Genomic DNA, 23269 nt, shown 5'->3' on the forward strand with positions numbered 1-23269 from the left:
CATGAAGCCCTGAGTTCAATTCCCCAACACCACATATACAGAAAATGGCCAGAAGTGGCGCTGTGGCTCAAATGGCAGAGTGCTAGCCTTGAGCAAAAAGAAGCCAGGGACAGTGCTCAGACTCTGAGTCCAAGCCCCAGGACTGGCCAAAAAAAAAAAAAAAAAGAATGAAAGACTTAGTGCATGTGAGGATGTGTTGCAATAAAACAATGTGAAGAATAATAAGTAAAAAGAATGAAGATACATAAACATAGATGAAAAAATACCACTAATTATAAATATACAAGAAAAAAACTATAAACGCTCCTGGACTTTGACATCTAAAATGACTTCTGTATATAATGATAAATACCAAAGAAATCTGAGGAAAGATATTAGAACTCAAGAAGAAATTAGACACTAAAAAGATAAGAATGTTTACCTAGCTTCCCTATGATGATTATATGTGAAGTGAGCACCACATTTATTCTATTGATGATAATGCAAAATGAAACAGTCAAGGTGCATAATAGTGTAAGATTTTCTAAAACTCCAAAAGTTAAATAACACTAGATCCAGAAAGTGAACTTTTCATTGTATGATTAAAGGAATTGCGAGGACTTCTGGGAAGACGGCGGAGAAGCAGCAAAGCCCTAGCTAAGCTCTCTCTGACATTGCAGTTTTCCCAAGCCAGAGACACTTTAACTCCTAGAAAGACAGCCCAAGTAAATTTTAACAGTACAGGGATTCTGGCCAGGAAGGAAAAATCAACTTTGCTGGCCTGAAAACACAAATTTGTGCTCCGGGCGGTGATCCGACACCACGCCAGTGCCAGCACCAGCACAGCGCCCCGCACTCCTCACACCTAAACCACACCAGCAGCTACCAGGGAGAAATCCTCCAGACGGCGGCAGACACACATGGATAGCAGGCTGAGCACTGACAGGCCGAAATTGCAGAGAAAGCGTGAGTACCCCACAAAAGACATTCTCACTCATGCCCACAGAGCAGCTCCTTGAAGGTAGCCCTTCCCTCACCACCAGAGCAAAGCACCATGTTTGACACTGGCCTAGGGCCAGACCAGACTGGAACTAAAGCGGGCCTGGGAAAAGCGAGGACAAAGCGGGCATCTTTGAAAAGGGAAAGAGGGACCAATCAGTGAGAGCCAACTCCGCCCAGGAGAACAACCCCTGCCTTGGTGGGAGGCTTGTCCTGGGCTGCAGCTCACACAACCCTGTGAACTCAGCCAGAGGTGCCCCGCCCTGCCTGCCGAAATTTCTAAATTAAAAGCAAAAGCGGCGAGAAGCTACCGGGGGCACAGAACAACCAAATGGGAGAACACACAGTTCCCGAGACAGATAAACAGTCCTGTCACAGAGGAAGCCCAATTCCCGGCCTGAAACTGAGCTGAATTCCATAGCCAGCTCTGCTCAGGAGGCCATCCCGCCCAGGAGGGAGGAAGCTCCCTCAGGCAAGCAACTCTCAGCAGGGTAAACCAGGCCAGAGGCCCCCTGCCCTGCTGAGTCCACAGCCTATTCAAAGCCAGGCATTAAATGCAGCGGCCCCACAGCAGACAGGAGGAACCATGGTTCCCGAGACTGTTCACATCCCCATCTACAGTGGATGCCCAAGGCCTACCTTCAAGCTGTGTGAACCACAGAGCCCCAGGATTTCACTAACAGGGGAGGTGGGTCAGAACAGATCCACCCCCTGAAACTGAAAGCAAGTCAAACCAGCCAAGCAGCAAAATAGACTGCAGACCATCGCAAAGAAACCAGAGACTGTAGAAAGCTCACCCAAACAAGAAAGACTCCATTTCTTTTTCAAAACATTTTTTAAGCTTCTTTTTTTTCATTTCTGAAACATCATTGGTGTTTTGGTTCTCCATTTTTACCTGTTTGTTTTATCAAGGTTTTTGTGTTTGGTTGTTCATTTTACTATTTATTTGTCTTTTTTAAAAATAACTTTTCTCTGTTTTGTGCATCTGTCTTCCAGTATCTTTTCTTTATTTCTCTCTTCTCATTCTTTTTCTTTAAAAATTTACTTTCCTATGAATAACACCTCTACTCTTTCCTGCTAACATTCCATTGTCTATCATTTTAACCTTGTTCTTTCGGATTCTACTCTTCTCCACATTTCCATGTCACTGAAACTAAACCAAAATCATCACCCCCCCACACACAATTTACTCTATTTACTACCTCTAATGTACCTTCTTGACTTACTTCCGGACCTCCATATTCCATTGACTCCTGGTTATTGGATACAGGGTATCCCTGTTTAATCCGAGTGAATCAAAGGGGTTCATAGAGAACGCCAGTCCTAAAAGAACTTAATATAAGAACAAGAATTGCTCACAGTAAATGAGTAACTACTGAACAGGGCCCAGGATCAGTTGTTATATTGAAATTGTATTCTTTAGGAACACCAAGTCAAATTTTATAGACAGATATACAAGGTATCTGTATAAGATTGTGAACTTCTACGATTTACATAACAGTGCTTGGTAAGGTCTACTTTGGGTCTTAAACGGTGCTCACAAGTGTTTGTACATTGGCATTCCCAATCCAAATGGGTAGAAGAAACACAAGAAAGATGGCAAACAATGGAGTCTCATCTCCCACTAAAAACAATCAGGAAGCAGAGCAGTCAATCAAAGACATAGAAGAGAACCCTCAAAATGCTCTACAAAGTCTACTGATAAAAATGATAAATGAAAAGTTTGAATCCCTTCAGTCAACTATTCTAGAGCGTGAGTAGGTAAACCAAAAATTAATGGAGAATTTCATGGCCTCCACCAATAGAAAGATAAATGAACTTCAAGAGTCAAATGAAAAGATAGTTACCCAGCTAAAAGATTTGAGAGACAGCACTCAAAACCAAATAAATGAAGTAAATGAAGTAAAGAAGCCCATGCATGACCTAACAGATAAGTAAAGAAAGGACATGGACATCATCAGGAAAGTCCAATGAGAAGGAAAAGAGATTCAAAATCAAGTAGCTAGCCTAAAGTCACAAGTAACTGAAGCAGAGGATCGAATCTCAGGAGGTGAAGATTCCCTAGAATCTATGGAGAAAGATAAAAAAAATCAATACAAAACCAATCCAATCGACAAAATAGATCGCTCCAGGAGATTAAAGACACAATCAAGAAGCCCAATTTAAGGGTTATAGGTATTGAGGAAAATCTTGAGAAAGAAGATAATGGAATAGGAAACCTATTTAACAAAATACTAGATAAGAACTTTCCAAATATCCAGAAGGATAGGCCTACACAGATACAAGAAGCATTTAGAACTCCAAACCGGCCAGACCAGAATAGGACTTCCCATTGACACATTGTGATCAAAACAGGATCAGTAGAGTCCAAGGAAAGAACCTTAAAGCTGTTAGGGAGAAGAAAACAATCACATATAAAGAAAAAGCAATCAGAATCACCCCCAGACTTCTCAGCAGAGACCATGAAAGCAAGGAGAGCCTGGAATGAGGTAAACCAAACACTAAATAAAAATAACTACCAACCAAGAATAGTGTACCCAGCTAAACTCTCATTCATAGCCGAAGGTCAAATAAAAGTCTTCCATGGTAAGGAAAAACTGAAACAATATATCTCCACCAAAGCAGTTTTACAGAAAATCCTCAAAGATGTACTATACAGGGAAAATAATCAAGATGCCAATGTAGACAGAGAATTGAACCCTAAATAGTAAATCAGAATATCAGATCAACAAATGGGAAGACTCAGCCTTTAACAAGATAGGGATAATGAAAGGAACAAATGATCAGCTCTCAATCCTAACTCTCAACATTAATTACCTTCTGGGCTGGGGATATGGCCTAGTGGCAAGAGTGCTTGTCTCATATACATGAGGCCCTGGGTTCAATTCCCCAGCACCACATATGCAGAAAATGGCCAGAAGTGGCGCTGTGGCTCAAGTGGCAGAGTGCTAACCTTGAGCAAAAAGAAGCCAGGGACAGTGCTCAGGCCCTGAGTCCAAGGTCCAGGACTGGCCAAAAAAAAAAAAAAAAAACATTAATTACCTTTCTCCAAAACAAAACCGCAAAGAACCAATAGCCCCTCATCAAGTGGGCTAGAGACTTAAAAAGAGACTTCTCTGATGAGGAAATGAGAATGGCCAAGAGACATATGAAAACGTGCTCTACATCACTAGCCATAAAAGAAATGCAAATCAAAACAAAATTGACATTCCACCTCACCCCAGTAAGAATGTCCTATATCAAGAAAACTAACAATGACAAATGTTGGAGGGGATGTGGCCAAAAGGGAACCCTACTTCATTGTGGGAGGGAATGTAAACTTGTTCAGTCATTCTGGAAAGCTGTATGAAGATTCCTCAGAAGGCTAAGTGTAGAGCTCCCCTATGACCCAGCAGCCCCACTTTTGGGCATCTACCCAAAAGACCACAAACAAGTACACAGTAAAGCCACCAGCCCAACAATGTTCATCGCAGCACAATTTGTCATAGCTAAACTATGGAACCAACTCAGATGCCCCTCAGTGGCATCGATCAGGAATATATGGTACATATACACAATGGAATTTTATGCCTCTATCAGAAAGAATGACATTGCCCCATTTGTAAGGAAATGGAAGGACTTGGAAAAAATTATACTAAGTGAAGTGAGCCAGAAACATTGACTCTATGGTCTCCCTTATAGGGAATAATAAGCACAGGTTTAGGCAAGTCACAGCAGAGGATCACAAGAGCCCAATAGCTATACCCTTATGAACACGAAAAATGATGCTAAGTGAAATGAATTCCATGTTATGGAAATGACTGTTATATCAGTGTTGTAATTACTTTCAACATGCGATGTGAATCCGTAGCCTCTATTGTTGATGATCTTCTTGTATCCCCTTTCTCTGGTGTACCTGCAATATCTCTGTATCTTATCTGAGATCATTGGATGCTGTGCATACAGGTATTAGAACTAGGAAACTGAAGGGAATACCAAAATCGAGAGACACAGGGTAAAAACCACAAAAGATTACAAAAGCAATACTTGCAAAACTGATTAGTGTAAATCTAATGAATAACTCATGGATGGAAAGGGAAAGGGGGAGGAGGGAGGAGGGAATGAGGGAGGAGGTAACAAACAGTACAAGAAATGTATCCAATGTCTAACGTATGAAACTGTAACCGCTCTGTATATCAGTTTGACAATAAAAATTAAAAAAAGGGAATTGCAAACCGAACTTGGAAGAACTATTTATGTAAGCCTATCCATAGTATCAATATTTGCAATAGTAAAAATGCAGAAGAAGCCAGAATATCCACTGAAAGAGAAAGGAATAAGCGAATCATGCTATTCCCATGCAATGGACTATCATGTAGCTAAAAAAACAACGAAAATTCAGATTTATTTCAATTTATGGATGAACCTTGGAAATATTGTTAAGTAAAATAAACAATTCTATTGAAAACAAATATTATGTAATTTCACTTGTATTATGTTCGTAGAATCATCCATAATGTTGAGAAAATGATAGGTCTAGCAGAATATGAATAATGGGAGTCTCAGACAGAGAGGAGAGAGACGATAAAAACAAACATTTTGAAGTACTCATGAGAAAATCATGAAAATAAGACAACCAGGTAAGCAATTGTACATTCAATTCATTAAAAAGAATTAAATTAATTTGAATGAATTTACCAAGTAAGTGTGATTCTAAAAGAATAAAACATTGTTGAAAAATCAATGGAAGCTCAATTTTTATAATAAGTTCTATTTTCATAGATATCAGTTTTTCACAAATGATCTAAAGATTCAATGTCATCCATTTGAAATCTGTGTTATTTCTTTCAGATATGAAAATATTATGTTCCAATTTACATGGCAATGCCAGAGGCTTATAAAATTAAAATAATTTAAGGAGATAAAAACAAAGATGGGGTACTCATAACTTCAAACGCTACTATAAATCTACAATGATCAAAACACTGGTACTGACATAAATATTAATATAGAGGTAAATGGAATGGAAATGAGAAAAAAATCTATGGCCAATTGATTTTCGAAAGAATTGTTCAGAACATTAAATTTGTTAAAGAATAATCTAACAATTGGCACTGGGACAACTAACAATTCAGACAAAATGAATTAACATTTACCCATACCTCATACCACATACAAAATATCTTACAAAATGGATTAAGGACATACAAAAGCCTTAATTATATTAAAAATAAACATAGATGTAACTCTCTGACCTTGGATTAGAGACAGTTATTTAGCTATGAAACCAAATGAATAAGCAATAAAAGAAAACAAGTAGATCAATTGTGCACCTTCAAAACTAAAACCTTTAATGCTTCAAAGAACTCTTTCATATAAGTAAAATCAAAAGGAAATCTACCAGAACTGAAAAATAATTTTGTAAAGCAATAGGAAAATAAAGTAACTCACATAAATATAGCAAAGCAAATATGGAAACAACCTTACAATTTATAGTGTCTATAGGTCACATGAGAGACACACATAATAAAATATCATTTAAAAATTAGTGTATGTCAAGTATAGTCCTATCAGAGGTTCACAATAACTCAATGAATATATACATATGATCATACAAGATGATGCTAAGAGAAATGAACTACAAGATAGGGAAACAAATGTTTTGCTTATTTTCATTGTGGTTATTTTTAATGTACTATGTGAGATTATTTCATTTTTCTTCCCTATGGCTTAGCCTTTGTTGTCACTGCATTTGATTTTTGTACCCAGGGTATTCTATATATGTTTTCCTCAATTAGTGAAGTATAGGGGAACATCAAAATGGTGAGACAAAAGATAGAGGGGGAACCAATGCAACAGGGATACTTACGAGACAATGCGTTGTGTTGTAAACTAACTGTACCACTTTTGGGGGAGGAATTGGGAAGGAGAGAAGGTGGGGTAAAAATGAGGAAGGAGGTAACAAATTGAAAAGGAATGTACTCATTATTTATGTATGTAATTATAACCCCTCTGTATATTATATTGATAATAAAAATTAAATTTAAAAAATTAAAAAACAAATATTTATCTTTTCAAAATAAGAAAATCACGTGATTTAATATAATCTTGATGAAAATGAAGGAAATAATGCTGGTTGAAATAAATCAGACAGATAAAATTTAATATTATTTGACTCTAGCTATATATGAAATATAAAAATAGTCAAAGAAGCTTTGACAATCCAGGGAAAACTGAGAAATTCTGGTCAAATGGCACAAATCTTAAGTTAGAATATTAAGAAGTTTAGAAGAGGCAAAGCACAACATCCCAATCACAGTTTTATTCCTGAAATTTCCTAAGAGAAATTTCAAATATTCTGACAAGAAATGGAATCTTGTGAGACACTACATGTTGTAATTATCTTGAGAACAAAATTCATATCATTACGTATATATAACAATATAAATTTCAGAATATATACATTTAACCAATTATAACTCAAAAATGCAAAATCCAGAGAATAAATGGGTAAAACACACAAAGGATTTAGACAATTCTTCAAAGATAAGTGAGTAGTCTGTCTGTGTCTCATACTTGTTGAGATCTGGAACATTTCAGATCAAGGCCAGCCTGGGAAGAATATTTGTAAGATGCTTCCTCCAAAATAACTAGCAAAAAGAACAACTGGAAGTATGGCACCAGTGGTAGAGCACTATCTGTGTAACAAAGCCAAGCAATGACTAGCTTGTGAGTTCAAGTACTAGTACCTGTATAATAATAATAGCCAAATAACTAAATGGGAAAAATTAAAATGCGTAGAAATGTTAGTTACTTTTTAAACACAAATAAAATTAAAATGATTTCATAGCAACCCGGAGGATTAAAAAAAATAATAATAATAACATGGATGTGGAAAGAACAGAATTCTGAAATATTGTTTGAGAATGTAAAATGACTCAGCAGATTTGCAAACAAGTCGAAATTTCCTAGAAAGGCATACGTATGTTTAGCATGAAACTCTATATTCAAACATAAATCTGTACATGAACAGGCACAAGATTATTATATATTAAAAATATTAAGGAAAAAGATTTGAGAGACAGCACTCAAACCAAATTAATGAAGTTAATGAAGTAAAGAAGTCTATACAGGACTTAAGAGAGGACATGGAAATAATCAGGAAAGACCAGTCAGAAGGAAAAGAGATTCAAAATCAAGTAGCTAGCCTACAGTCACGAATAACTGTAGCAGAAGATCGAATCACAGGAGCTGAAGATTCCCTAGAATCTGTGGAGAAAGATAAAAAAATCAATACAAAACCAATCCAATCGACAAAACAGATCGCTCCAGGAGATTAAAGACACAATCAAGAAGCCCAAGTTAAGGATAATAGCTATTGAGGAAAATCTTGAGAAAGGAGTTAATGGAAAAGGAAACCTATTTACCAGAATACTAGCCGAGAACTTTCCAAATATCCAGAAGGATAGGCCTACACAGATACAAGAAGCATTTAGAACCGCAAACCCACAGACCAGAATAAGACACCCCATTGACACATTGTGATCAAAACAAGATCAGTAGAGTCCAAGGAAAGAATCCTTAAAGAGGTTAGGGAGAAGAAAACAATCACATATAATGAAAAGCAATCAGAATTACCCCAGACTTCTCAGCAGAGACCATGAAAGCAAGGAGAGCCTGGAATGAGGTATACCAAACACTAAATAAAAATAACTACCAACCAAGAATAGTGTACCCAGCTAAACTCTCATTCATAGCCAAAGGTCAAATAAAAGTCTTCCATGGTAAGGAAAAACTGAAACAATATATCTCCACCAAACCAGCTTTACAGAAAATCCTTAAAGATGTACTACACAGGGAAAATAATCATGATGCCAATACAGACAGAGAAATGAACCCTAATTAGTTAACCACAATATTAGATCAACAAATGAGAAGACACAGCTTTTACCAAGATAGATATAATGAAAGGAACAAACGATTGCATAGACCAACTAGACTTAATCGACATCTACAGAATATTCCACCCAGCAACAACAGAATGTACATTCCTCTCAGCAGCACATGGAACATTCTCCAAAATAGATCACATCTTAGGGCACAAAGAAAATCTGTACAAATTCACAAGTATCAAAACCATTCCCTGCATTCTCTCAGACCACAATGGAATAAAATTAGAGCTCAACTCAAACAGCCACCACAGAAAATCCTACAATACATGGAGACTAAACAACACACTGATAAACCTTTAGTGGGTCATTGAAGAAATTAGAACAGAAATTCAAATATTTATGGAATTCAACCAAGATGAAGACACAAAGTACCAGCTCCTTTGGGACACAGCAAAGGCAGTGCTCAGAGGAAACTTTACGTCTCTGAGTGCATACACCACCACCTGGTGAAACAGCAACTCAATAATTTAAGGAAGCACCTTAATTTATTTCAAAGACAATAACAAGCCAAACCCAAAGTCAATAGACGGAAGCAAATAATTAAAATCAAATCAGAATTAAATCAATTAGAGACGAAAAAAACCATCGAAAAAATGAACAAAACAAAGAGTTGGTTCTTTGAAAAAAATAAACAAGATAGACAGACCCCTGGCAAACCTGACCAAAAAATGAAGGCAGCACACTCAAATAAACAAGGTAAGAGATGAAACAGGTAACATCACCATAGAAACAACCAAAGTTCAAAACACAATAAGGGACTATTTTGCAAACCTTTATGCTAACAAATTTAAGAACTGGGAAGAAATGGATTATTTCCTAGAAAAAAATTGATGTCCCCAAACTCAACCATGAAGATTTAAACCTTCTGAACAGACTCATATGCAGCATTGAAATAGAAATGGCAATAAGTAATCTCCCATCCAAGAAAAGCCCAGGTCCAGAAGGATTCACTGCAGAATTCTACAAGGCCTTCAAAACAGAACTCACACCAATATTTCTCAAACTCTTCAATGAAATTGAAAGAGAACGTTCACTACCAGATGCATTCTATGAAGCCAATATAACCCTCATCCCAAAACCAGGCAAGGACTCATCACGGAAAGAGAACTACAGACTGATTTCCCTGATGAACATTGATGCAAAAATTCTCAACAAAATTCTGGCCAATACACCTCAGTAGGTCATCAAAAAAAGCATACACCACGATCAAACTGGATTCATCCCAGGGATGCAAAGTTGGTTCAATATACTCAAGTCAATTAATGTAATCCATCACATCAACTGGAGCAAGCTTAAGAACCACATGGTTATATCACAGGATGTGGAAAAAGCATTTGATAAATTCCAGCACCCATTTATGCTAAAAGCCCTGGAAAAACTGGGATTTCAGTGAACATTCCTGAATATAATCAAGGCAGTTTATCATGAACCAACAGCAAACATAAGTCTAAATGGTGAAAAACTAAAGCCATTCCCTTTAAAATCAGGAGCAAGACAGGGATGTCCACTATCTCCCCTTCTCTTCAACATAGTACTAGAATTCCTAGCCAGAGCAATTAGACAAGAAGAAAATATAAAGGGGATCCAAATAGGAAAAGATGAAGTTAAACTTTCTCTCTTCGCAAATGACATGATCCTATACATACAGAACCCCATAGACTCTACCCCCAAGCTACTAGAGCTGATCTAAAACTTTGGCAAAGTTACAGGATATAAACTAAACCCTCAAAAAATCAATGGCATTTCTATATGCTAATGACCCAAACGCAGAGGCTGAAATCAGGAAACCAGCTCCATTTGCAATAGTCTCAAAAAACATAAAGTACCGAGGAATAACCTTAACCAAAGAAGTGAAGGACCTCTATGATGAGAACTTTAAAAACACAAAAAATGTAATTAATGCAGAACTAAGGAAATGGAAAAACTTCCCATGCTCCTGGATTGGGAGGATTAATATAGTCAAAATGGCAATATTGCCAAAGGCTATCTACAAATTCAATGCAATACCCATTAATATCCCAACACCATTTTTTAATGAAATAGAAGAAGCAATCCAGAAATTCATATGGAACAATAAAAGACCAAGAATAACAAAAACAATTCTAAGCAGAAAGAACAGTGCTGGAGGAATTATAATACCCAACTTCAAGCTGTATCTTAAAGCTACAGTAATAAAAACAGCTAAGTATTGGCACCGGAACAGGCCTGAAGACCAATGGAACAGAATTGAAGACCCAGAAATGAACCCATAGAACTGTGCCTACTTGATTTTGTTAAAGGGGCAAAAAAAAAAAAAAAATACGGTGGAATAAAGACAGCCTTTTTAATATATGGTGCTGGCAAAACTGGTTCAACACATGCAACAAACTAAAACTAGATCCTTATATATCACCCTGCACCAAAATCAATTCCAAATGGATCAAAGACTTCAAAATCAAAACAGATACCCTGAAAACACTAAAGGAAGGAGTAGGAGAAACACTTGGGCTCCTTGGCACAGGATGGAACTTCCTTAACAAAGACCCAGAAAGGCTACAAATCAAAGAAAGGTTGGACAAATGGGACTGCATCAAACTGCAGAGCCTCTGTAGTGCAAGGGACATAGCTTGCAAGATAAACAGAAAGCCAACAGATTGGAAGAAAATCTTTACGGGCCATACAACGGACAAAGGTCTCATATCTAAAATATATGCAGAACTAAAAAAATTACCTTCCTCCAAAACAAAGCCTCAAAGAACCAATAGCCCCCTCATCAAGTGGGCTAAAGACTTAAAAAGAGATTTCTCTGATGAGGAAAAGAAAATGGCCAAGACACATAGGAAAAAGTGCTCTACATCACTGGCCATTAAAGAAATACAAATCAAAACAACATTGAGATTCCATCTCACCCCAGTAAGAATGTCCTATATCAAGAAAACCAACAATAACCATTGTTAGAGGGGATATGGCCAAAAGGGAACCCTACTTCATTGTTGGTGGGAATGTAAACTGGTTCAGCCACTCTGGCAAGCAGTATGCAGATTCTTCAGAAGGCTAAATATAAAACTCCCCTATGACACAGCAGCCCCTCTTTTGGGTATCTATCCAAAAGACCATAAATAAAATTACACTAAAGGCACCAGCCCAACAATGTTCATCGCAGCACAATTTGTCATAGCTAGAATCTGGAACCAACCCAGATGCCCCTCAGTAGACAAATGGATCAGGAAAATGTGTTACACAATGGAATTTTAGGCCTGTATTAGAAAGAATGACATTGCCCCATTTGTAAGGAAATGGAAGTACTTGGAAAAAATTTTACTAAGTGAAGTGAGCCAGACCCAAAGAAACATGGACTCTATGGTCTCCTTTATATGGAATAATTAGCACACGTTTAGGCAAGTCACAGCAGAGGATCACAAGAGCCCTATAGCTATACCCTTATGAACCCATAAGATGTTGCTGAATGAAATGAACTCCATGTTATGGAAACGATTGTTATATCACTGTTGTTACTACTGTCAACGTGCTATGTGTACTGTATCTTCTATTATTGGTAATCCTCTTGTACCCCCTTTCTGTGGTTGTATCTACACTATCTCTGTATCTTATCTGAGTTTATTGGAAATCATGTATACTGGTAAACATTTTTATATAGGGTAAAAAATACAAACAACTAAAAAATATAAAAACAAGAATATTAATGAAATGAGCCATGAATTGATAAAAGTACATAACCTTTAAATTACACATTATTGGGTCTGCGGATTTGGCCTTGTGGCAAGAATGCTTGCCTCATATACATGAAGCCCTGGGTTCTATTACCCAGCACCACATATATAGAAAACGGCCAGAAGTGACACTACAGCTCATGTGGCAGAGTGCTATCCTTGAGCAAAATAAGCCAGGAACAGTGCTCAGGCCCCAAGTCCAAGGGCCAGGAGTGGCCAAAAATAAATAAATAAATAAATGACACATTATTTAGTTATACAAATATCGGGGTTGTGTGATGTAACATACATGAAATTAAATGAGTTATTCTAACTGACAACATAGTTAGGAAAATTATCAATTATTAAATTTCTGTATAGTGTTCAGGTTAAAGTTTTCCTCCTAATTACAATAGAGATTTGACAGTAGTTGGAAAATGGTATGAGCTTGAGCTTGAGTATGACATTATGTTAAAGGACTGAAATTTTGTTGAGGATAGTTGTACAACTTTGATAGTAGACTAAGTAACAGTTGTGTATGTCAATATGGTCAATATGGTCTTATGTAATTAACATGTTAATCAAAATAAAATAAAAACATGTTTTTTTCTTATAACACAATAGCCATTAATATTTACATAGAATTATTCATATGAAAAAAATCTGTGCATGTTGAATATAATTTCACAAACATATCAGATTTTTTACACACAGTAAATGTAATTCTTCTGCATTACTTGTAATGTAAATCCTTAGTCATATCAGCATTATTTATCACTCTAAGTCAACAGAAATAAATTATAAAAATTTCTGATCTTACATAAGACTGTCCATATTCTATGTTATAGAAACATTACTAAACATATTTCCTAACTATGTATGTCATTCTCCTCATACATAATATAGATATAATAAAGATCATGTCAGTCATTCAATTTGATATACTGCATATTTAACTTATTATCACATCAGCAATTTCCTGCACTAAGAAGTACATCATCCAAATCATGGATGTTTTCTATATCAGATCTTTTGAAATATTTATAAGTAATAAAAAGTTTAAAACATTGTGTTATTTTTCAAATTTTAAAATTATTTTCAGTCATTTTGTCAGAAATTTTCATCCCTTACATAGCACTCAGAAAATTTTCAATTGTTATTTTTTACTTCAGCAGCATACCAGTAGTAAAACGTTCATGCTAATGAATTCAAGTGAATATTGGAAGAGATTGAATGAAAACTAAACATCTCTCACAATTGGACATTTGAAATGCCCAGTTGATAACTTTGTACTTGAAAGCTAAAGTAGTGAGACCTATGAAGCAACATAGAATCCCTTAGGACATAAAATGATTCCAAAAGAATTGACTGAAGTAAACTGTCTGAATGGTTGGAAAGTAGTATGTAATGAGTAGCTAGATTAAAATGCCCATTAATGTCAGAATTTTTTTTAGAATCATTAATAAGGAAGGAAAATCACATATATAGTTCTTAGGAAATAAGAGCACATTCTATACTCTAGGTAGAACATCTAGAGCAATCCCTTAATATGTCACTACATCAGACTTCAATATATCAAATCCTGTTTATTGCCTTAAGAAATGTGTGTGTGTGTGTGTGTGTGTGTGTGTGTGTGTGTGTGTGTGTGTGTGTGTTCTAAGGGCTGGGAATGTGGCCTAGTGGTGGAGTGCTTGCCTTGTATACATAAAGCCCTGGGTTTGACTCCTCAGCACCACATAAACAGAAAGAAAAGAAATACATCTATGTGTCTTCTACTCTTCAGTCCTATTCTCACCATCTGAATTTTCACAACTTCCACCTTTCTTGATGACTTTACTCTGCCAATAATCATTCTTCCTTTTCTTTTCTTTTTTTATGAGCCTTTATCTCTCTTTAATCACCACAAAGACAATTCTTTTTTTTTATTGCCAAACTGATATACAGAGCAGTTACAGTTTCATACGTGAGGCATTGGATACATTTCTTGTACTGTTTGTTACCTCCTCCCTCATTCCCCCCTCCCCCTCCCCCTTCCACTTTCCCCCCATGATTTGTTCAGTAGATTTACACTAAACAGTTTTGCAAGTATTGCTTTGTAATCGTTCGTCTTTTTTACCCTGTGTATCTCGATTTTGGTATTCCCTTTCAGTTTCCTAGTTTTAATACATGTAAACACGGTTTCCAATGTACTGAGATAAGATACAGTGATAGTGCGGGTACAAACACAGGAAAGGGATACAAGAGGATCATCAACAATAGAAGCTACAGTTTCACATCGCATGTTGAAAGTAATTACAACAGTGATATAACAGTCGTTTCCATAACATGGAGTTCATTTCACTTAGCATCCTCTTTTGTGTTCATAAGGGTATAGCTATTGGGCTCTTGTGATCCTCTGCTGTGACTAGCCTAACCCTGTGCTAATTATTCCCTATGAGGGAGACCATAGAGTCCATGTTTCTTTGAGTCTGGCTCACTTCACTTAGTATAATTTTTTCTAAGTCCTTCCATTTCCTTACAAATGGGGCAATATCATTCTTTCTGATAGAGGCATAAAATTCCATTGTGTATATGTACCACATTTTCCTGATCCTCAAAGATGTACTATACAGGGAAAATATTCAAGATCCCAATACAGAAAGAGAAATGAACCCTAAATAGAAAACCAGTATATTAGATCAAGAAATGGGAAGACACAGCTTTTAACAAGATAGATATAATGAAAAGAACAAACGATTGTCTCTCAATTCTAACTCTCAACATTAATGGACTTAATTCTCCGTTCAAACAACATAGGCTCATAAGATGGATCAAAAATCAAGATCCATCTTTCTGCTGTCTCCAAGAGACATATCTATCCAGCAAAAGTAAACATCTTCTAACAGTGAAAGGCGGGAATAAAACCTGTCAAGCAAATGGCCCCCATAAGCAGTCCAGAGTTGGAATCCTAGTGTCAGACAAAATTGACTTCAAATTAAAAACCGTAGGAAGAGACAAAGAAGGTTACTGCATTCTAATAAAGGGATCTCTCCTACAAGGAGATATAACCATCCTAAATATCTACACACCAAATATAGGAGCACCCAACTTCATCAAACAAACACTACTGACTCTAAAAATACTAATAGATCCAAACACATTGATAGTTGGGGACTTTAACACTCCACTATCACCTCTGGACAGATCATCACGCCAAAAACTGAACAAAGAAACCACAAAACTAAATAACTGCATAGACCAACTAGACTTAACCAACATCTACAGAATATTCCACCCAGCAACAACAAAATACACATTCCTCTCAGCAGCACATGGAACATTCTCCAAAATAGATCACATCTTAGGGCCAAAGAAAATCTGTACAAATTCACAAGTATCAAAACCATTCCCTGCATTCTCTCAGACCACAAAGGAATAAGATTAGAGCTCAACTCAAACAGCCACCACAGAAAATCCTACAATACACGGAGACTAAACAACACACTGCTGAACCATCAGTGGGTCACTGAAGAAATTAGAACAGAAATTCAAATATTTATGCAATTCAACCAAGATGAGGACACAAAGTACCAGTTCCTTTGGGACACAGCAAAGGCAGTACTCAGAGGAAAATTTATAGTTCTGAGTGCATACACCAACAAACTGGAGAAACAGCAACTCAACAACTTAAGGAAGCACCTTAATCTCCTTGAAAGAGAACAACAAGCCAAACCCCAAGTCAGTAGATGGAAGCAAATAATTAAAATCAAACCAGAATTAAATGAATTAGAGACAAAAAAAAAACTATCGAAAGAATCAACAAAACAAAGAGTTGGTTCTTCGAAAAAATTAACAAGATAGACCCCTAGCAAACCTGACCAAAAAACGAAAGCAGTACACCCAGATAAACAAGATCAGAGATGAAACAGGTAACATCTTCCTTTTCTTTTAACTCCCTTTTTAGATTTACTCTGCTTTGTCAACATATGGTAATTCCAAGCCACTCTGTAAAGAAAAAACACATTTCAGCATTTAATTTCTTCTCTATCCTCTACACTATTTCTATCTCTGCCAAATACTCATATTTTGAAAACATAACTATATTTTACTTTCATTTTTAATATTTAGTTGAATGTTTCATCTGATTATAATCCTCTTCAGAAACCACTTATAATAAATTTACAATAGATAAATTGTAGAAACTATTTTCATCTGATTTAACATGTTTGGTGAAGTAGACAACATGCCACAATTTTTAGTTTAAAAATCTTTTTCAAAAATTCCTCATCACCATCCAGTTCTCATTTTTTTCTTATAGTGTATTTTTTCTCTTTCTTTTAATTTTTCTTATTCTCATTTCCCTAGTTTCAACAGTTCCTACTCTTCAAACTGCAGTATTCCTTTCCTCACAACCTACTGCTTTCCACTTCTCTTTATGGCTTGAAATATTCCATTCTTATGATTTCCATTTTTTAAAGCTTAAACATGTATCCAAATTCAAAATTTATCCTGATTTTTTCTCTATTAATAAACTCAATCTACTGCTTGGAGAAATATGAGATTCAACTTCATCTTTTAGTTCCTCATTTCTTCGGTCATATTCAGTGTGTATTTAAAGAATATACATACTTGTTGTTTACAGTTTAGCATAATAAGAACAATGCTTGGCAATAACCAGGTAAAGTATTTCGAAAGTCTTTGAAGCCATGTGACAATAGCTCATATATGTAATCTTAGCTACTCAGTAGGCTGACATCTGAGGATCACAGTTCTGAGCCAACCAAAACATAAAGGCCTATGAGATTCATCTTCAGCTAACCACTGAAAAATCAGAAGTGGAGGTATGTCTCAAGTGGTAGAGTAGCAACCTTAAGAGAAAAAGGTAAAGGACATTGACTGGGCTCTGAATTCAATTTCCAGAAACAGCACAAAAATATTTTCTGAGATCCAAAAATATGTATATATAAACATATGTGAATGTAACACATATATTCTGCCTTCTAAATATATATTTCCTATCTACACACATTTTGGTATTAGTATCTTTTGCAAACTAGTCCACATTACCAATAAATAATGCTACTTAATTCTTATACTTACCTGTTAGTCATTCCTACTTACACCACTGCTGATTTCTCTGACAATGGCTAAATATATATCATATATATATATACATATATATGTAATGCATATTATGAATTGTGTATTTGTATTGGTTTCCATGTATTTCTATACCTAGTTGCCACAAAGGAATACAATCTCTGCAATAAAGTTCCCGAGTACAGTAGGGGGCCATGTTCCCTCCAAAGTTTGTATTGAGCAATATGACCTTGAGCAATATCGGTCCACTGTAAATCTAAGGGATATTACTTATAAAAAATTTAAATTATTCCACAGAAGAAGAGGCTCTTCTAGCACAAAGATAATTTTGATCATAAGACAATTGTGAATAAGTGGATGATGGACAATCTCTCCGTGCTCCCTTTCATTTTCTGAAAACAGAACATAATTTCCCTTTACGATTGTGCCTCCCAAACCACTTCCTGTACTAGGAAGAAGATTAAAAACATTATCCTTGGAGATGAGAGGTACTAAGGTTATTCAGGAGGCTGAAACCTGAGAATCACAGTTATAAGCCAGCCCATTCAGATGAATCTGAGTGATTTTTTTCCCAAAGGAAGGAGCAAATATCCAAACATGAATATGATGCTGAAGTGGTAGAGCATGAGCATTGAGTGGGACAATGCTGAGTGGAAGTGTGCAGCCCTAAGTTCAATGTCCAATACTAGTCGTACACACACACACGTGTATACACACACACACACACACACACACACACACAAAACGATGGTACCAGATAGTCTACGCAATCATTATAAACTGGCGTCATTTACGATAACTTTCTTCTCTATGGCTTGATAAGCCCCAACCCCCTTTCCTTTCCCTAATAATTTATCTACATTTTTTCTTTGTTATGTATGTGTATAAGCCTAAATTGTAATTAGTGTTGTGAGGGACTAAGTATTTCCATGTGTCTTTGCAGAACAAGCAGTAATAAAATTATCTTAGAATTTTCCTTCTTCATCTGTGTTTTGTTACTCTACATTGAAGGACCCAACAGTCTGCTTAACATGAGAAAATGAAAACTATTTTATTTCTCCTCTAGATTTGTTTTTATCAAGAAACTAAAGTTTTAGAAATCACCCTTAGGGAAAATATCACACATGAGGGCAAGACTTATTCACAAAAAAATGTTCACCCCCATGGTATGTACAGCAAATTTTGAAAGAATCCAAAGGACTTCATTGATGAAATGGCCAAATAAATTAAGATATATACCTACTATAGGACATTACAAAGTGATTTATTATCTTGTGGTTGAATAAATTTAGTGGCATGTGTAATGTAACTCATTCAGCGGAGAGTTAAGAATCATTATTATCTTTAACACGTTGCCTTTTTCTAAAGTAACACGTGACAGAATGTGTGTGTGTGTGTGTGTGTGCGCGCGCGCGCGCAAGCGCAAGCGCACACTTTCTGGATTACTTGCTCTCAAACAATCTGTCTTTTCCTTTCCTTTTTTTTTGTCTCTTCATTTATTTTGTAAATGAACATACGCCAAATTTTACTTTAATAAGGGAAACCAATTGACTGCCATTTTAAATTAAATTAACATGCAGTTAAAGAAACTAAGGATGATAAGCCTGAGATTCATTGTATTCAATAACCCCTTAGCTAGCTAGCATTCTTCTCATCTGCTTCATTTTGCTGAAAGGAGAAATGTTGCCCAAATTAAAACAGATGTGATATAGACTTAGTACTTTGGCTTTTCTATTAAACTTAGGAGCTACTTCCATATTCCTAGTTCCAATCACCAACCTCCTTTGACCCTACATAGACAGGATTCTCTGTATTACTGGGAACAAACCGGATATACTGAATAACACACCAAATATCATCCTTGAAGATAATTCTCATATGAAGGTTTCTTTAAGCTACACGTTTGAATTTCTGATTACATTTCTATTAAAATATTTATTAGTGACAAATGTTCATCTCACTCAAATTCTTATATTAGAGTAAAGCTAAATTTTATATGTACACAAAAATTTATAGTAAACCTACTTGCAAATATATAATATTCCTCCTATTTCTAATATAATTGATTCAGATAAAGCTGTTGCTCCCATTGCAGGAGATTTTAAAAAGAAAAACTTGAAAGATTTAATTAAAATGTGTTCTTTCACACTTAATACCCTCTAATGTTTTTAATTAATATGAATATCCTTAATTACATCTGTAATTTTTTCCATGTGTAAATAGCAAATTAAAGTATTAAGCTACCCTCAAATATTGAAAAGAAATTAAATATACAAGTTTTCCAGACTGATTAAAGGATTATATGGAAAACGTAGCAAGGCTTCTTGTAGAGGTTTTGCTGTTTAATTTTAAAATTATAAATACATTTAAATACCTTCTTATGAAGGTAACCGTTCTCAGAATAAAATTTCTCATAGAAATCAGTAAGAAAGTATGCTTTTGAAAGTAGTAACTAGATTTTTGAAACCTTTGTAACATGTAATACAATTTAAATAAAGACATTTGAGACATAAGATCCCTTTTGAAAAAGTAAAAAAAGGCAAGTTGGCTGAAATGGTTTCCCAACCTTAGAATGCTATCAGCCTAAGAGCATTTGTATTGATGATCTACTTCTTTTGTTGCTTTTCTCCTAGTTGCTTAAAGATGTCTATCCAATTGTATTCTACTTGCAAGCTCTTTGTATGCAATTTTGCTGGAAGGCCTAACTTCTTTCTCTAAGTTATTGACCCAAATGACTTAAAAAATCTCATAATGAGCACAATCAGCTTTTAAATTTCTGGTGTGAATTGAATTATTACATCCAGTATAATGCAATAAATAATAACTTAAAAACAAAAATATCTATCCATGTAATTAGAATTTCTTTATGTTCAATAATATGTGTGAGTGAAAAGTAAAAATAATAATGTCCTCATATGTAGTAATTAGTTTAGAATTAGAGTAGCAGCGACAATACCTGTAGTGGAAAAACTGAGATATGAAGGAAAAATCATTATATTTACCGACTTTCTATTTACTAGAGAACTTCAGTTTAGTAAAGAACTTGCATTAGCAAAACCATATTGCCATACACAATTGGCAATTATATCAATATTCACTACCTACCTAAAATATAGTTTGTAAGTTGTTCACGTTTCCCTCAAAATACCCAAGCAAAACCAAGTTGTTCTACATAAGATTATTTTACCTACGTAGTTCATTAAATTATAAATTTATATGAGTTACATCTTATAATCTTTTGATGGTCACTTTGTTTCAAATATCACTAATCTCACTATAGTTCTGTGAATTTCTGACTACTCAAGTATGCTAGTTAAATCAGTATCTGGGAAGCAAAGCTTTTTCTCTATTGCAATAGGTCTATGGCTAGGAGTACAATGAATTAAAACAAAGAAGGGCAGATTAAAAGGAGAAGCCCTATTTTATTTTTAAGTGTAGAGAAACCACAAAGAAAGTAGGTAACTCAAGAAATGGTTGAATGTAAATACTTAAATCTTTAATTTATTTGGGAAATGAAAGGGGGTGGTGGAGAAAAGCCTTCTATGGAGAGACTACATTTGTTCATTTAGGCAAGACAAATGACATTTTATGAAAGTTTGGATTTATGTTCTAGTAAATTGTATTTCCATCTTCATGATCCTGGAGCTACCCCCAGAGAGGGCTTAATGGTACATTTTTTTTCTTGGCCTCCTGTTAAGAGGGCACCTTTGCTGAAGAGGGAATCTGTGGCAGGCGCATTTCCCAGAAGTTTCAGCTTTCATTCAGATAAGAGAAGCTCCAATAAGATTTTTCCTATATATGCTGACACTCAAATGTCTTCAGCTTAAAATAAACTTCTTACCTACTTTCAGATCTGAATGAATCCCCTTTGGAGTTACTGAAAATGAGAATTCCACACTTGACAAAGCACAATAAGATAGATATATTTTTCAGTGTATCAATAATCTTTTTTGACAATAGGTGAGAATAAGAGAATTATCTTCAAGATCCTGATACTTCAGTGTACTTTCATTTTAAAGAATTTAATACTGTTACATTTTCACTAGAATACTCTTAACTTGGTAAAAATTGCTTTCTTATTATTTCGCCTTTTGTGTTTTTTTTCAAACTTCTCCATGATACTGTCAGAACATAAAGACCTCCATTCAAAATTATTGTCAACCAGATATGTCTCGAACAAATATATCTATATAATGATACAGTGACAATATAATTGAGACAGAACTTTGTCCTTCAAAATATCTTTAAGCTAGCAGAGAACATGTGTGAAGGTAAAATGCACTAACTAAAATAAAGATATTAATAAAGGCTAGGAAAATGCTATTGCTCACTTTTAAGAGGTGCGAGAATTCTACACATTTAGCTTACAACTGCGTTAACTTCACACATTCGGGTTTTCTTGTAATATATTATTGGAACTGCATTTAAAAATAGCCCAAAATATTTTATTACAAGTAGTTTACTTAGAAAAGTTGTAATCACTACTCAGTATCCTGTGATATGTTGTAATAATGACTAGATTCACCAGACATTGCCTACCTTCAGACTTAACATCACCAAATAATTTAATCTCACAACAGTGGAATTATTAATAGCATTAATTTATTTCCAATTTTGCATTCACAGAGGTTGAATTTGATCAATTTTAATTTAATAAAATTATACCTATAAAGAATTCAATCGATGAAGCCAAAAGTTGAAAATTCAATACTGTAAAATAAAATAGGTTATAGAGATTATAGCTTTACAAAGCTCATTCACATTCAAAGCCCATTCAAAATATCACATTGTTATGTATTAATATTTATTCCAAAATTGTCTTAAAATCTATGATTCACAAGTGTAAAACATATATTTAACTTACATGATTTAACATACAGTACCAAATGTACAAGATATTTATTATCAGAAGTAGTAGCTATATGCCAGTTTCTCTGCCACTTCAAAAAGAAATTCAATTGTGTTTAAATGAAGAAGTAAAGAGTTACTGTACAGTTCAAATATCTTTTGTTCTTTTGTTGAAGCATGTTTAATTCAATTTCCTCCACAATATATGTCAATATCTTTCAGATTCATAAATTTGTAACCCAGCACACAATTCCTCCATGCGAAAAGACTAAGATTTTTTATTGATTTATTTTCAATCTACCACCATGCTACTCAGGCCATAGGCGAAGTTGCCTTATTAGTTTAACATTTCAGGCACTAATATAAACAAAGAATTGGAGCACTGACAATACATCACAAATCTCCACATGTATATTAGCATATATGAAGTCTTTCAATGACTAATTTTAACATCATTAAAATTCACAATTATTTCTTTGCGTCTAGTGGGTCAAGTACATTGTCATTTAGAAAAACTGACAAAATAACTGCTTCTGGAACTGGAAAGCCTGTTGCATTTGTGTAGCTATCTTTTTTCTGTGATCCGTTCCAAAAATCTGTAACCAAAACCAGAAAAGAAAAATCTATAAAATCATAATTAACAAAAGTGATCTCCATCATATTTGTTTAGGGTTGCATAATTTTCTTCTAGCGTTGTATTCCAGCTCCTGAGTTTTATTGCTAATTTTTCTCATTTCCCAATAA

This window comes from Perognathus longimembris, chromosome 28, assembly GCF_023159225.1.
Source record: "Perognathus longimembris pacificus isolate PPM17 chromosome 28, ASM2315922v1, whole genome shotgun sequence".
Taxonomy (NCBI): Eukaryota; Metazoa; Chordata; class Mammalia; order Rodentia; family Heteromyidae; genus Perognathus; species Perognathus longimembris.